The following is an 18,070-nucleotide window of genomic DNA, read 5'->3' as shown; positions in this document are numbered from 1 at the left end:
GAGAGAAACCTCAGTCTCACTCCCTTGTAATGACCTACATTGAAACAGTTCTCAGAGGAATTATTAAATTAATTCAGACAGATATCAGCTGGATCCTTCTCCTTACCTCTTTTTAGCACTAGTTGTTTTATTACCATTTTTCTTATCTTACTAAACAGAAGAAAAAATTCCTACAAAGTATTTCTTAGATGAGGCTAAGCCAGTGAACTTTAATGAAATTACTTTGGGTAAAGGCAACTAGAGGAATTCCTCTTTTTAGTACTAAATATTTTTGTCCTTAAAGAACAAGAAACAGGGCACAGGAAAATGTGCAGGGTGTCTTTTTATCTTTTAATAAACAAAAATTCAGAAAAGCCCAAGAAATTTAATTTGTTGGGTAAGGAAGCAAAAGAGAAAATAGAAAAATCCTGTTACTAATTTCAAGGGACATTTCTTTTTCTTCAACAAAATGCGTTGCAGTAGGTACTGTTTTGAGATTGCTTTTCCATTACATTCCAGTGATGAGACTATAATCTAGCATTACACAGAACTGAGCAGACCCCACTCTGGGATCTCAAGTGACATAATAACCTGCACAGGCTGTCCCAGCACTGCCTCGGAGCTCAGGAGCCCTGTACCCAAGGCACAGAGTAGTAGCAATGCCCTAACATAAAGGACTGAGACCTAGATACATAACTTCAAATTAAAAAAAAAATTATTCTAATAGATTATATTGACGGGTCTGGATTTCAGATCCCCTATTCTTCCCTAGGCCAGAATTGTTCTGATTACAGGCAAAATAGCGAGACAATTAGGAAAGCAAGCTCTCAAGCAGCTCCAGGCTTGTTTCCTTGGATTTATAGCCCTTACCCTGAGACATGCCTTGAGAACATTTCACAGTTGACCTCTAATGTGGATCACGTAACTGCCAGTGACATTTGAATTAAAGAGATGCCCTTGTGTTTGGAGGGGCTGAAGAACATGCAATTTGAAGGACATCTTTTATTGTTATGATCTAGAAAACCTGCATAGAGACAAAGAAGGGATCATTCACGTCCCTCTCACTCATTTTGGTGGATCTTATTTCCTGATAAAATTAATTTTTAAAAAAGAGTGCAAAGTGCAGATACATCCTGCAGATGGCCATCAGTCACTAGCAGATGGTGACAAGACTCCAGGAACTGCCATGGGAGCTCCAGGTCATCTTGTGGTGAGACAACATCCCCACATAAAGGAGTCACTTGTTTAATAGCATTCTTAACTTTATCTTGCTTACTGCTTATTAACCTGTTTTTTCTAATTGAAGATGTGAGTTTTCAACCAAAGGTCAACTAGATTTCAGAGAGAATTTTCTTGCTATCTGCTCCTTTTCTTCACTACAGACTTAACAAAAAGGGCTCAACGACATGTTGTCAAGACAACATAAAACCATTACTTCAGAACTTATAAGACAGTTGCGCAAGTTCTTAGGCCAGTTCAAACAGACCATAAATTAGTTCAGGTAGAGAGGACTAGTAATATTCCAATCAAATGCTTCTATTTTGGACCATGACTCCAAACATGTCAGCATGGTGCATCCAAAGGCAAGAAACACAGGCTCCAGATCTCCATCTGCACTCTGGAGGTGCAATGGCTGTACAAACCTGTGCACATACTACACACATCTGTGCTTTTATGACCATATTGGTTTTGTAATAGGTGTCAAAGTGATAGGAAAAACCTAATTTTTGTCATAAGCGCTTCAAAGAGATACTGTCCATTGTCATCATAATATAATAAGTGTTGATTTAAAAGTTTTCACTCCACTTGAAGGAAAGTATTAAAACTTGCATCTAAAATGAATTCATTTTCATTTACAAATCAAACCAAATGCAGATTCAGCAGTGCCTGGAATTGGTTTCTGGTCCAGCTGGAATGTGTCTGAGATGGCAGTGAGCTTCCTAGCAGCTTAGGTCAGAGTTCTCGTGACCGTGCACAGCAGTGAAGCATAAACTGCTAAGAAAAACTGTTGCCAAAAATGTAAATTCCTGATAAGTTTTTACAGCTGCTGGAACAAAGACTTGTCAGATTAAGATCCATAATTCCACCTAAATGATGCCTTTCTGAATGTTTCCCTGGCCTACAATTTTCCTAAGCCAGATTCAACTTAACTCTTCATTTTCTAGTGTTTTTAAGTGCTGTCTCTTTTCTTGTTATTATTTCTGTGTCACAGCTTTTCTGGTTTACAAGTTACTTTGTTACTCAATGCAAAGCAAAACCATTTGAAAACCAGGGAAGATTGATAAATCTTGGAAAGAAGAACTGCTGGAATACATGATATCAGCTTCCTGCCAAAGAAAAGGAACCAGTCAACAAATAAGTGTACTCTAGCATACTATGCAAATTGTGCTTCCCTAAACTGACATGCAAGAATAAATTCCTGGCTTTAGCCGTTACAACACGCTCTGAATAATCATTCTGGAAGTAAGTATTGTACAGAAGGTATGACATCACATAAAGGTGTTTATTTCTATCTATAAACTGAAATAATGGATTGATAAACTGAGTAAAAGAGGAGACCAGTTGATTGGTTAGCTGATACTTTTTACTGCTTCCATTAGGGAAAAATCTGTTCTCTTGAAGAGTTGTGCCCCTGTTACCAAGGAAAATTTAAATCAGTAATTCTATTGTAAAGTTAAAATTGTTAATTCTGGTTTTAACAGTGTGGTTATAACTGACACATAGAGATTATGGTCCTTACATCTTCCAAGGTGTTAGAAGTTAAAAATGTATCCACAAACACCTCTATGGGTTATGTAATTGTATTTTCAGCTGAATTTAAAAGTGGCTATTAAGATGTTTTTTGTTTTCTTTTATGACACTTACTTTACATAGGATATTTTATTTGTAAAGAAAATGAGAGAAAAAGGAATTGCTCAGAAATTGCCTATGCCATGCTGGGCTTTGAAGCAAAATTCTCAAGATAAACTCTAATACTTAGAATGAGTCCAAAGAGCTCTCTTCCCTTTGCTCAGTCTCTCCCACAGAATAGTTACAGCAATCAAGCCTCTGATACAGCAGTCTGCATGCTGACAGACTATCTTTGAAAAGCTATGACAGAGAGGAACTGATGTGTGAGATGAGGAAAACAACAGCGAAGAAAATAACCCACTTTAGATGACTTCTGAATGCTGAAAAATATTTCACAGAGGTGATTCAGTCAGTATCAAATCTAAGAATGATTCCTTAAAACCAAAAGACAAATTGCTCCAGTTACTCAAAAAGCATAAATGCTGTAAAGATGGTATTTACCTGATCTGTTCCCTGCATGAAACTGCTTTTATCTGCTTCCTTCAACCATACAAAGAAAACTCAGCCTATTTTTTTCACCTGATGTTAGTTTTAACTGTCAACATAGAAAACAGAGTTGGGTTCTCTATATTCTGGCGGTATTTTATCCCAGTAAGAACACACTCTATTTTCCCATCATATCTACTAATGAGTGAGCATTCCACTAAAAGACATAGTTTAGTTATCAAGCCCTTTGGAATTTTTTTTTCAGTGGTGCACTAAACAAGGCATTAATATCCTCTAGTTCCTGCATCTGCAGTCCATGTCTAAAATTTGGGCAGACTGTTGTCTGAATAATGACTGCAATGCTGGGTGAAAACTTCTGTCATCTGCTAGAAAGGAGTCAAGAAGTACTACACCCATTCATCTCCCAAGCCAAGAATAGAAAATTGGGACTCAATAGGAAAAACGAACCCCCAGAAGCATTTGGAGAGACAGAAAGCCAATGAATCATCAGAGTTTTGGTAAAGCATCACACCACAGACCAGACTAGGAAATCTGACATGATACAGAGAATCCAAGAGGAAAAGGTCCCTTGGAAAAATTATAAGATGCCTCATGAATATTGGGAGGACAGGCTAATTTAACTGACCACAATGGATGGTCAAAAAATACGGTTAAAAAGAAAAAGCACAAAACTGATTCTTCTCTTTGTATTTCTGAGTCCAACATTGCCATTGAAAATCCTAAGCATTCTCTTTTAAAAGCTCTTCATGTTCAATTAAAATAAGGGCATATAAACAAGTAAGGGCATATAAACAGTATGCATTAAACTTCATTAGGTTTTGAACCCGTAGGGGCACAAGGATACAGATATTATGTATCTTATTAGTCATTTTCAAGAGAGGAAATATGGAGATGTTGTTTCTGGTTAGAGGAATAGTATAATACACAACCCCTGCATCCCTTCATTTGTAATCCCTCCTTGATTAGTTACTATCCTTTATTTAGTAGAAGTACTTTTACTATTCATGCTCCTAACTGCAGCTACTCTAATTTAGTGGCTACCCATGTTTAGAAGCCTCACCTTTAGCATAAGCTTCAGATTAAAGTAATTACATTTAATAGAAGCTGCCCACTTTGGAAGCTGCCCTTGATTTAGAGCTTCAAGGAGAAGCACTTAAATATAATAGAAGCCGTGGCCTGCAAACGAAGTCTAGAACAAAGATTAGTTCATACACCCAGTTTAACACAATTTATAAGTGGGATGTGACAATGAGATAGAATAGTTCCTGGAAAAGACTATACTTCATATTGAAAGAAAACTTCATTTATTGCTGAACAAAAGGACCACCATTGCAGTGTACCGTCCTAGCAATCTGCTTTTTTTGAGGCACATAGTCATTGTAATGATCCTTCAATAAAACCTTATGTTTATTTTTGAAATCCCTATTAACTTATTTGCTGGATGGGTCTGTCTTTGACACAGATTTTCAGTTCAGCTGGAAGGTATAGGGTGGGACAATATCCTAGAAATCACTTAAAACACCTCTCTTAATAATGAATTCCCAAAACAAGCTAGGATGATTGGTCTCATCAAAAAAAAAAAAAACCCAAGGTCACCAGGGGTGGTCCTTTGGTTTCTGATTATAACGGACATATTTCACATCACCAAAAAACTGATCCCACAGTCAGTCCCAAAGACCCGACCAAAGGGGCAGCAACCAGTGATGGTCAAACTCAAACAATTCCATTGACAGGCACAGCTTGTCCATGCAAATCAACATGTCTTTCCCCATATCTTGAGGTATATTCTGGAAACAACCACCAGCCCAAAACTGAGATCCTGCACATGTTGCATGCCAAAAGTACCCATATCCCTACCCAGCTTTGACTCCAGTGAGGACAAAAGCCAGTTTTCCTGCCATCTCAGAAGTCAATTGCAGGGGCCAACAGGGTAGACTGCATTTGCCTCTTCCCCTGATCAGAAGTGTAGATTCAGGACTCCTTTCCTACTGCTGTTGCTGAGCAGGGCAATAGTTTTCCAGTCTCATTTCAACCTTCTCAGTGCTTCCCCAAGGTATACAGATTAGGATAAAGAATTATAACATAATTTTAACAAGAATAAATAAATTACATATAGTAATATGCAATTAAATCTTAATAGAAGCATATTAAATTATAACGTAAGCATATTATAATGCTACATGCTGGTTTTATTATAATTACGGCAAACTATATATGCCAGACATGTCAATGAATGTTTGCTTTGCACATGAATGAAAGCTGTGATATTTTCAGCTGTTTGATTGATCCTGAAATTCTTCCTGTCCTCCTCCTATTAAAAAAGAAAATTAAGCCATCCAGACCGAATTGATCTATACTTATAAGTAATGCAACTGCTACATAGAAAGATTTACAATAAAATATTGTAAATATTCAGTTTGGCTTTTCAACTGACCTCAGCGTGGGCCTAGGCAGTTCAGGCACTATGTCAGCTAAAGAAGGAAGACTCTTTAAGAAGGAGTTGAGACCACTGTTTAGAGAATACAGTAGGTAAAAGGTATTTTTGCTTGTAATCCAGTGGTACCTACTTGGCAGCCAGCAGACCAGATCTCATCCCTGGTACAACTGCATTTGTCGCCCATCTTTTCTAGATAAGGACTGTGCTTGAGACTGCTTAAGAACATCTAAATGTCTAATTCCTTGAGCTCTACTAAAAAAAAAAAAAGTAATTGTTTTCTGTTTGAACCTACAGGTTTCATATTGCTGAATTTTAGAAATCACAATAGACTATGCTAAAAAATTGGCTGACAGAGATGGATAACTCACAGAAGCACTGCCCACTCTCCAATCACATTGCTCTTGCCCTATGATCAGTGAAATTCCGAATGTATTTTGCAACAATGAACAATGAGTAGATGTTGTTTCAAAACAAGTCTTTGAATGCCCCTAAATTAGTTTGCAGTTTTACGGGTTTTATTTCCAGTCAAATTTCAGAAATGAAATGATTTGCCTTAGAGTGACCTCAGTGAATTCCAGCCCGAAAAAACCCCAAACCATCTTACAGCATCTGGTGGAACCTATGAATACAAATAGCTTCCAGCATCAAGAAAGAGACAACTGTCAATAAAATGACTAAATTTTACAGCCATTCTTACTGATGAGTTCTTGAAGTATTAAAAACATTGATTTAGAGGAGGGAGCAGTGGACAGAAATCTATTAGAAAGCAGGAAATATGTAATGACTATGAAAATCAATGCAGTTGGCTAACAGAGGGACAGAAAAATGTGGAGAAAATGCAATCATCTTTAAAGTGACATTGAAGGAAAATGTGAAATAAGGCCTCCAAACAGATGAGCTGAACCACGAATCTTCACTATAAGAATGAAGCAGCAAGCAGTCACTAATTAATTTCTGTAGAGACCAGCACAATAAATGAAATCAGCTTATGATGAGCTTTGTTAGACAGCTAGGTTAAACCACTTACTGTTTGCTAAGCAACTACTCCATCTTATCAGTGTTAAAAGAGAAATGTAGGCACTGGTAGGAGAGAATACAGACATGGCACATTTGCATCTACAATGGCCACTGTCACTACAGGAGAGAAAGTTGAGCCAAGTGCCCGCCAAGATCGTCAACACCAAACCCCTGCAAATAGCTCTGCTTGAAGTCACAGGTTGGAAATAATGCCTCATGTATGGGCACACAGAGATGGACCTTATGTTTGGAAGGTGTCTGGGATTTCTCAACGTGTGAATCTCAGGGGAGAAAAATTTGTAGTAAGGAATAACATTCCAGGTTTTTAAGTTTACCACAAAATTCCTGTATACCCTGCTAGGGCCAGAATTTTACCTGACTATGCAGACTCAAACATGCCTATCAAAACCTTACCATGCTTGATATTTTATAGAAGACTTTCATCCTGTTCCTATACAAAGAAGATGTAGTCCATGAAAATAGCTTTTCCTGGTGATGGTGCAGAGAAAAAATGTTCCCTCACCACTACACTTTACCAAAAAAAATTGTAAAATATGTCCTAACAAGAAGTACCTTCGACTTCAATATAATTCATGTCTTTCAGATAAATGCTTCCTTTTTCTTTACAAAACAAAAAATGTTTTATGTCGTAATTTAAAATTACAAAAAAATACCTCATAAAAATAAAGACCATCTCAAGGGGTAAGATTCAGAGCCTAATCACCATCATTAGCATTATATAACAGTACAAGTGTTAGAGAAGAGGATTATAGTTTCCTTTAAAAATAGAAGTTATTATTCTATTGCTAGATAACATTTTGGATTGTGCATTAAACCAATAAATAAAAAGAAAAATTTCATATATACAAAGCATACTACATTCAATTGCATATTGTCTCAGCTAACTAATTCTCCGTAGGATCTCAGAATGCGACCACACATCAACTCCTTCTCATGGTGCCTTTCCTCTTATCAAACAACTGAAATTGATAAGAGTTACTTATCAATTTTTGTTATTCAATTTTTATTATTTGAAGGAAAAATAATCTTTTCCTTCATTGCCTTTGTCACCTTCCTTCTTCTTTTCCTTACAGTCTGATAGGGATCAAATTTTGACATTGGACTTGCATGTTGTCCTTGGGGGAGATCACAGAGGTCAAGAACTGAATGTAGCATCATTAGTATTAGACATAGACACAGAAGTTCACACTGAATAGCAAAAAATGTGGCAATGATCATCCAATGTACTGAGCACAACTCTCTTAGGGCACCATTATCTGGCTGAATTTTGGCCACTAGTGCTAGGGTTTCATTTCCTTATGTCAAACATCATGCTGGAGTGCAAATGCCGTATTTAGGCACTCAAATGTACTGGACCAACAACCCAAATGCCCTAGAGTCCAAGACCTTAGACCAATAAAGTCCAATCAAGATCAATCATTATAATATTCAGTATTATATACTATTAATCTGGCTTGAACTGCAACTTGAATGGTGCACCCACCTACTTGTCCAGACAGAAGCATGAATTTGCTGATTACTTATTCTTCACTTACTCTCATAAAAGCAGGAGTCCTTTAAGCTCTCATTCTTCTTCTAAAGCATTGGGTAGGAGAATTAGAATTCTGAGAAATGTGTTTAAACTTTGTCTATTAAGAGAAAAAGAAAAAAAATGGTAAGCCATTTCCACATTGGACAAACAGAAAAGCAGGGAGGGTATTACCATTCAAGGTGAAATTTCTGGGGGTTGGAATAGGTGGAAGTCAGCATATTTCACTGTTTTCTTCAGAAGATGACAGTCTGTCCATGCCTTTTATAAATACAGTTGCAGAGAAAGTTCAATAAAAATAAGGTTCAGAGTTCACCTTTCAGTTTTTCCCATAGCTCAACCGAGAGACAGTTAACTCTAAGTCTACCACTCCCTCCCTTTTTGAAGGTGCCAAATCCAAATATAATCCATTCAACCCATCTTTGGTAATTACTGGTTAGGGATTTAGTAGGGCATTTCTCGTTATAGAAGCCCAGTATTTCAGTATGTAATATCCCTAGTGACTAAATGGCATTTTTTCCACCCTCCTTTATCTCCCTCTAGTATTTCTTCCACCTAAAAGACTTCAAATCATATAAGCTGACTGCTATATTTATTAGGCACCCTCAATACATTAAAACATTGTTTCCTGTGAAATGTGCTGTTAACTATTACCTTGGTTAGTAATTTAATTTAATAGGATGGTGACAACACATTGACATTGTGCAGGTTTGTGACCTAATGATTTATGAGACAAGTTACATTTGCAGACACATTGATTTTGGTAACTGTGCAATGAAGAGAAATGAAAAACAATTTTCACTTTTTTTTTTTTAACATCTTTCTCTCCTTTCCCAATATTACTTTATACATGTAATGGCCTCTTTTAAAGCTCATTGATGGTTTGAAAAAAAAGTTTTAGGTCATGGCATTATTTTTTGAGTGGTTTGTAAAACCTTGAACACTTGAGAAGCCCTGTGCATCCCAACAAGTGTCAATTAATGTGTTGCACATCACTGACCCTTAAAAGTGAAACGATAAAATGCACTGACTGTAGTAAACCAATTTAAACAATGGTGATACCTCTGTGCCCTGACACTCAGTTGATAAAAGGACAACAATCCCATCACATGCAGAGTGCTTTCCTGCATCAACTGGCTTACATGGGTGGACGCATTCAGGAAGAGATGGCCTGGTTCACTGGGACTAAATCTACTAGGAGCATCTGGTGGGAATCAGGATCCTTCAGGGCTCATAGCAGAAATACTTTGCTGTGTTGCTGCATAACCACACCGGCCTCACAGGAATCTCATCAGGTAAATCAGATATGGTGAATGGAGAGGAGTGGGGACATGCTAGGGGAGACAACTGTCTACAAACAGAAGAGGTGATAATAGAAATTGCCCTACTTTTTTCCCATCTAGTCCCTAGGTGTGTGAACAAAGCACACCAACTTTGTGGCATGGGAGGGAGAACACAAACATTTGCCATCAAAAATACGCTGCAATAAAAGGGAAAAGTTTGTGTATGTCACAGACATACACAATTGTCAATGGCCAAGTCAGGCGAAGGTCAAGAGCAGAGGTGTCTGTGACAGCATCGACACCAACACTTGGTTTTTTCTGCAGATCAGAAGCTACTGGAGAATGACAAACCGCAGGTATAGTTCCACCAGGGAACATCTTACCTGGCTGCTAATTAGCAATGGCCCCAACACAGGCAGAGAGAGGGGACCCACACAGCAGCTGATACCAGCCTCCTGGGAAAAGGTGTGATACAGCAGAAACATCAGGGGTTAAATAAAATCTTTCCTCCTAAAGTGGTGTATAACTGAACTCATACATACCTAGGAACCACGTAAATGTCAATTAATGCTGGCGTAGTACAATGAAACAGGGAGCATCTTCCTATACTCCATATCCAGTGAGAAAAAATCACATGCTGGTCAGATAGACCCATAAACTAAAGCAGAAAGTCAGAGATTACACCATGCTAGGACCATAATACTGTATAATCTATTTTAAATCCAAATAATCTCTTGTTCTTTCAAAATTTATCCCAATTTAAATCTTCACAGCTGATCTGTATTTTCCAAAGGACTAATGGAAGGACTACTCTTCCATTTCCAGCTCCTGTCCTCATTATGACACTCTCAGGTGTAGCATAGCAAGTCATGTTCATCTGCTGTTAGCAATTGAGTTCTGTTCCTCAGTTCAACCTGCTTCAATATGTCATACCACCCCGTAGTTACATCCACTTCAGTTTTTTTTTTAAGCTACTTTCTCTTCCTCATTAAATATCTTTTCTAGCTTCAGTCAGATATGGATATTCTATGACAACATTTCATTATGGTTTTAAATATAGCCCACTTCACAAACTCCGTCAGATTACCTGTACCCTTGTTAAGTAACATTGTTCTAAGGTGAGAAAAAAAGGTGTGGTTTTTTTAGGGATGTGTCTTTCTATATATTTGTACATCCTCAAATTGCTGCATCTTGCTTGCACAATGCTAAGAGGATTTACACTTGTCTCAGTACCACTTCAATCAAAAATAGCAGAGCTGGCTCTGCCGGAGTCCTAATGAGAAGCAGAACATAATGGATGACACCCGGTTAGTGCAGTGCTGTGTCCCATTATTTAAGTTATCTCATTCAGAGCTACCATGAGTATCTTTACACAGTGCATATCACCCTGTGTAGGCATAGCATAAAAGACACTTTAATGTGAGTGTGTGAGACAGAGGATTAATGATAGAGGCGATTTAAGAGAGAGAAGAAACTAAGGAGCCATAGGGAAAAAGGAAGACAATGCCAGAGCAGCCTTTGGATTCACTGCTCTGTTATGGCAAACTTTCTTGCTAAAATCACAGGAAATGCAGTAATAACAGCAGGGAATGATTGAGAACCTCTTGCTGCAAAAGCATAGGACATTATTACCAGTCCTGCAGAACCATCAATTTCTACCATCACCAACATGAATTTGACACTGGATTTATAAGCTTATTTTCAGTTTGCTAAAGAATAAGAGTTTATGCAAAATGTACCTATTCATTGCTTCAGGCTAATACTTTTATCCATGTTCTAACATTAAATTAGGCTTTAAAATAAAATAATTTTCAGGCTTTTGTGAAGTTACCTATGGATTGAAATGTATGTGACGCTGATGCATGCGTGTCTATGAATGGGATGGCTACCCACATCAGGAGAGATCTGCAGAGGTCACAAGTGTTAAACTGCTATTCAGTTCAGACTGCTTCAGCAAAAACTGAAAGAATTTAAATCCTTTTTTTTTCCAGTGATAAATGAATTTGAATAAAAGTAGTTTCTTGTAAGATTATCTGCTTTCAGCTCTACCACACATCACAACCTCTCACTGTTTTGAGTGTTTGGAGATTAGGACTCTGTTTCTCTGTCACAGACTCTTTACCTGATGGGAGCATCTTTCACTTACAGACAGTTCTAATTAGGTACTTAGAAGTTAAGTGCTGCAATCTAAAACTTGGACAGAGTCACCAAGGGCCCAACAGGGAAGGAGTGATCTCCAAACAGTGAACTCACAGCAGCCACGAGTGCTGCATCCTTCTCTGCTGCAGTAATCTCGGTATCTGCTGCAGTATCTGGAATACTCTCCCAGAGGCAGAAAAGACCAGGATTAAAATTTTCTCATCCACCCTGGGGCCCTGAAACCCTGACCTCTTCCTTAAACTAGCAGTCTATGTACACTAAGTGGGGTTTATCCCTTTTACAGGTTCCTCCTCTGGCCCTGAAATCTTGACTACTACATGGCACAACTTCTGTAAACAGCATTGAAGAATAATGAAAGGATGAGAATAATGAGAAGAAATTGATGTTAGAAATTACCAAAAGGAAAGGATATATTTGAATTACTATTCAAGAAAAAGAATTATATAGAAAGACTCATTTTTCCCAGTAGGGAATAAATACAGGTTTTTTATTCCAAAGGCCATAAGTTCCCATCATATTTATGCAGACAATAATCTATTAAATGGATTTGCAGAAAAAAAACCAGATGCTCTCATCCACCGTTGCAGTTAGAGGTTAAAAAGCAGATGGTGGGAGAAATGTATAACCCTTACAAACAAGTCTTTCTAAATTATGCACAATTTTAAATGTTTGCTAACTTTCTGGTACTCTGATTATCACACCAGTGACAGAAAAAACCTTGCCAAACACATGGAAAATTAGAAATCTGAGCATTTTCAACTGTGGTTATTTCAGTCTAAAATAGTTTATTCACTTCAGGAAAATCTTTCCAATTTTAGACTTGTCAGTCCTATTGAAAGTCCATCAACATCCTAGGGAAAAATCCAGTATTTACTACTTAGTTGTAAGGCACCGTGACTGTTGAACATCACAGGAGGCCTCTCGTTTACCTTCATTGTTCTTCATATCACTGTATGGCTTAAAGATACTCAAAATGATGGAGAAGGTAAATGTTGAACTCAACATACAGACTCTTACAGAATCATTCGCGTGGTCAAAATTAGTTCCAAGAAGCTGCTTTTACTTTATTTAGTGAAACCCAGTGTAATGGGTATTTTATGATTATCTAGGTTAGCATCACTCAACACCTTGCTAGAGTTTTCCACTCCAGCAAAAGAGCTCATATATTTGCTCTTGAGATCGTGGTGTCCTCAGAACATCTGGAAGATGATCACCAAGCTGAAGTATTGCTCAGTACTATAACTTTATTTTGGGGATATTAGTGCCCAAGCTACCTTCATCAAAAAGACACCACTTTGGTAGGCACACATGTGCAGCAAAACCAGTAGCTGCTACAAACACATTATGTCCACACATCTCAGCATAACACCTGTTTTACCCCCATTATCTGCAGTGTAATTAAACAAGGTGAAACGACATTAAATATGACACAGGAAAACTCATGTATTTCCCCAACATCAGTCATGAAATCTTCAGCTGAACTGGCAAGAAAAAACAGATCTAAATTTCAGTCTAGTGACAAAATGATATCTCTAAAATCTGCCCAAACTGCTAAATGGGCTTTTGGCCACCATATGAGCATTTAGAAGGTTAGTCCACGCACTGTGAATTCCCACATTGTTATTTTCTGTTTAAGAGTCTCATGAAGGTATATTAACTAAGCTTATAACACCTCTACCTGCAGTTAAGTGTTCCAGCCATCAAGTACTTCAGTTGCAACAGCCTCAGGGAGTATTATACATCAAGAAAATGCCATATTTTTTTTCAAACTATACAGGAGATTACATTCAGCTTTAAGATGAAGTCTGTGTTAGTGGATATGAACCATGCAGCCTCTGTGGAAATGAGTCTTCTTGAAATATCTTAGGAAAAATATGATTTTATATCTCCCTTAACAAGACCTGTCATTGGGCTCTTTATTATTATTATTAATAATCATAATAATAATTGAGGTTTTGGCAATCAAGTCAGCCTAATCCTGGCATTCAACCTAAGATTCATTTTGCATCCCACTGCCTCAGGCACTCTTTCCACAGCAGAGGCACATCGAATCTTGGGTGTACAGTCACAGGGTATCTCCCTTGGAAAAAATCAGCACCAGCAGAGATGATCTATCCCAATTGTCAGCACAGGATACACAATAGGAACCACAGCATTGCAGACTCACATATGCACAAACACACAAACTATTTTTCAAAGCAGCAGGAAGGCAGGACCACTCCCTGTGCTGCGGGATCTCAGGCAAAGTCTTACATGATGGGACAGTGGAAAGATGACAAGTTTGAAGATAAATATGTAATCCATGTCATCCCAGTAGGAAATATTCAAAGCAGCTTGATTTGTTGCAGCTGCACAGAAACCAAAGTAGTCATCATTTAGTAAAATAACAGAGGAGACTCTCCAACATATACTCAAGAAATCAAAGAATTATTATAACCATTCTTGGCTTTGTTTTTTGCCTTTTTCTTTTGGTTTTTTGTTTCTGAGAGAAATCTAGTTTGAAAATCTAATCTAGAATCACAAAAATAATTGGCAAGCATCACAAAATTGCCAACTAAAATTACTCTGCATAAATGGTAACACCAATGACTATATTTTGGAAAAAGATACAAAAAGTAATTTTGAAACACACTTCTAAGAGAAGTCTGATAGTCTAATGGAAAAGTGAGAGTAAAAAAAAAAGATACTAACCAAATTGATTAGAAATCAAGTACTCTTAAATGGAGAAGATTAATTTGTGCAGTCAGTGCTAAGTAATTGAAATACTTTTTGATCTTGGTTGTTTTCAGAATTACTTGGAAACGAAGATGAGTGTTCCTTCTTGTCTAACTGTAGTTTGTTCTCAAACTACAAGTAAAATTGTAGTATTAGATATACAGTAACTAATATGAAATCACAACTGGTTTAGCTGTGCTCTAGATACTACAAAAAAGCTTTTTATTACATCAAATATGCAGACTGGAATTAATCAAAGTACTGAATTTACACTACAGTGAACATAGCTTAGCAATAATTGATCCAGTACCAGGTGTATGTGTAAAATCCAAATACAGGTTTAATAAATTAGACTAGCCTGCTAATTTTCGCTTTAGGTGCTCATTTATAATCATGTCTCAAATATGCATCACCACATATCTTGCAAAGACTATTCCTGGGCTGTCAACTTGCTCTGCAAAAGTGTATCTGTTAGGCATGTACCAGAATGCTTCCATTTGTTATTAGTGAAATAAGTATACTCACAAAATTAAGATAAATTATCTATGTCCATTTTGTAGAGCAAAACTGCTTGGTGGCAGAAAATCTGAGCTGGGGCAGGAGCCCAGCAGCAGGCACAAAAGTCAGCTTCAGCCCAGTGAGCCGTGGTGTCCTTCCTATTCACCTAGTGGGGTGAGTTAAGTTTCTCCAGGGTTCAATTCAGATTGGGAACCTAATATAGAGTTGTTTCGAATCTCCTGTCTCTCACCATTGCCTAGAAAAGGAGCATAGAAAGGTTAATTTTGTAGCATAGGGTTGCCCCAACAGTGGCTAATTAACTAAGACACATGTTGAGACTCATTAAAAGCTTGATTCTCCTCTATTCCTGCTCCAACACCCCCGGATAACACAATGTTTCCTGTTGGGAACACTTAAGTTATGACACTAATTTAAGACTCTGAACCCTCTGCAGTGGGCTGTTGGGATGCCACAGAGATCTGCTGTACTACTCCTTTTCCCATTTCTCTCATTGCCATATTTCCAGTGACAGGGGCAGAGCTTAGAGATAAGTTTCCAGAGCAGATGATCAAGCAGCAAGTTTCTAAAACCTCTGAGATGACCTGCTTCTACATCGTAATGCCATTTGCATTCAAGGGCAAAGACAGTTTGGCATCCCACCCAGAAAACTCACTGTTGTTCCTTTAGGGATGTACTTGCTGGGAAATGTCAGAAAGCAAAGCAAACAGCTGGCTGTCAAGTCTAAATTCAGTTCTGTATGCAGAAATGAATAAGAAAATTACAGTCTGTCTGGGTAAAGGTGTGAAAATATGATATTTAAAACTGGATTTGAACTAGAAAGGCATATGTAAACCATATATTCTTATAGTGCTTGAAGCTGAAATCAGACATTAGCTTCTATAGCTACAGCAAAGCTGAAGAGAAACTGCCTTGAGGGAAATTGTGAGAAATTGTTAGATGTGGACCTGCCTGCCAGTTCTAGCTCTGGGATGACCTCACTTCCCAAGAGGGCTGGCAAAGGGCAAGGCTGGGGAATTGCAGGGACAGAGCAAAAGCTGCTCCCTGGATCATACAGTAATTTACTGTAAACGAGGAATAACTCCAGACAACAGCAACACCCCAAAAGCTTTAATCAGCTCAGAATCTTTGGCTTAAAACTCACCTTTTTCAGAAAACACTTGGGAACAAGGACCTTCAGGAAGGCCAAGGAGGAAAAACAAACAGAAGAAATATAATTATTTATCCCAAGTATAACTATATCTTTAACTGCAGTAAACCACTGCAATTGTAAAAATTGGGAAATTCCATTTCTGAACACTTTTTTTCTGAATTCTCAGAATTGTTCATGAAAAGTATCTTACATCTGACAAATCAGAATATGTCATTAACTAGAAACTGATGACACTGAACAGTTTTTAGGACATGTTTATCTAAAGCCTAGGAACAATATTTTCCAACATTTTCACTGCAGTAATGTATTTGGGTTTGTATCATGACTGACAACAAATTCATGTAATCTCATCTGCTCTATTTGCCTTTCAGTGATTAATTGTCAGGTTTTTTCTTGGTATTTTGAGACAAATTTGAGGTTTTTTAAAAAATATTTTAAAATAATATCAAGTACCTCTATATTTTGCTTCCCTGTTGCCTCTGCCTCCACCTAAACAATTAGTCTGAAAACATCTATATTAATGAACCTACAAATAGCTGCTAAGTTACATTTACTGTACGTGTTTAACAATACGTGTTAAACCCCAGCTAGTGAGGAATAATTTATGCTGAGATGTCTTCAAATGTTTAGAAAAAATTCCTAATATAGCTGAGTGGAAGAAGACTATTGCATTTTACATCTGAGCAAGGGCCTAGCGTGATTTTTTAGTGCTGAGAGTGGCACTGCAGCCCAGAAAGCCTGAAAGGATCTTGTCTTAGAGCTGATTAGTGAGAGAAGCATTACAGAACATCACAATGTGCTCTATGACAAGCAGGAAACACAGGACTTTTCAGCCAGAGCCACTGTTGTGTAGCAATCCCTTATTCTGTGTCTTTCAGGCAAGGAATAACCTTGTGGTATTGCTGAGGAACAAAGGGAACTATATACACTGCTATTCTTTTGTTTCAGTCTTGTTCTTTTACTGTCAGGCCAGAAGAGCACTGGACTGTGGTGCTGGTTCTTCAGATGCCAGCAAGGATGGCATTTCATAAAGGACATACAATCAGCCAGCAAGCAACTTCTGCAGATTTTAAATTATTTTTCTTTGTCCTAGTTCGCCTGTTGGTTCTTTGATGCCATGGAAGAATGGGCAGATAATGCAGCCTGGATTGCAAAATACAAATGCAAATTAAAAATCACAGGGTAGGGTCTACATAACACAGCAGGTTGATCTAAACGTTTTTCATACAGTGGCCATGGATCAAATCCTTAGAGCAGAGCAACCACTCAATAAGATTGTAGGTGTTTCATCTTATTCTGGACCTGACATTTCATTCATGGTTCAGCACGTTACAGTTTTACAGTTCCTTTGAGGCATTGCGGGTTTTGGCAGATTTCAGAAGGAAGGCCCAGTTTACCAGTAGAAAGACAATATTTGCTAAAATAGTTAGTCCACTTGACTCAGTTAAATAGGCAAATGTGGTGTTTCACTGAATATGAATAACAGGTAAGAGCTGAAGACTAACATAGGTGAGATTGATTGGGGAAACCTCTCGTAACATGGGTAAGGCTTGTGCTCAATTCATCCTCAGTTTTAAACCCAGATCTGTACCTTTGCAGAGCAGATATTTTTCATCAGATGTCAAGGAGCAGAGGTAGAATTTGCATTCTGTAACACAAAGTGCTCACTCCTTTGAGCACCCACAGAGTGGGGAACCTTGGGCCCAAGCATTTCAGCAGTACCTCTTGCTCAAGGATCTTGAATCCACTACTATATATGCCTGCCCCTGGTTGCAGGGGGAAGGTTTAGCAGTGTTCCAGGAGTGAAACCTGCAGTTTCTCTTCCTGTCCTGGCTGACTCAAATGCTACTCAAATGCTGTGGGATTGTCACTCTTGCCTCTGGCCAAAAAATTAGTACAATATTTTATATCAAAGACATAAATAAGACAATACCTTAATTTTACATATGTAATTTCATTTATTA

This window comes from Lepidothrix coronata, unplaced genomic scaffold (assembly GCF_001604755.1).
Source record: "Lepidothrix coronata isolate B3197 unplaced genomic scaffold, Lepidothrix_coronata-1.0 Scaffold86, whole genome shotgun sequence".
NCBI classification, from domain to species: Eukaryota; Metazoa; Chordata; class Aves; order Passeriformes; family Pipridae; genus Lepidothrix; species Lepidothrix coronata.
This window is presented reverse-complemented; position numbering follows the sequence as displayed.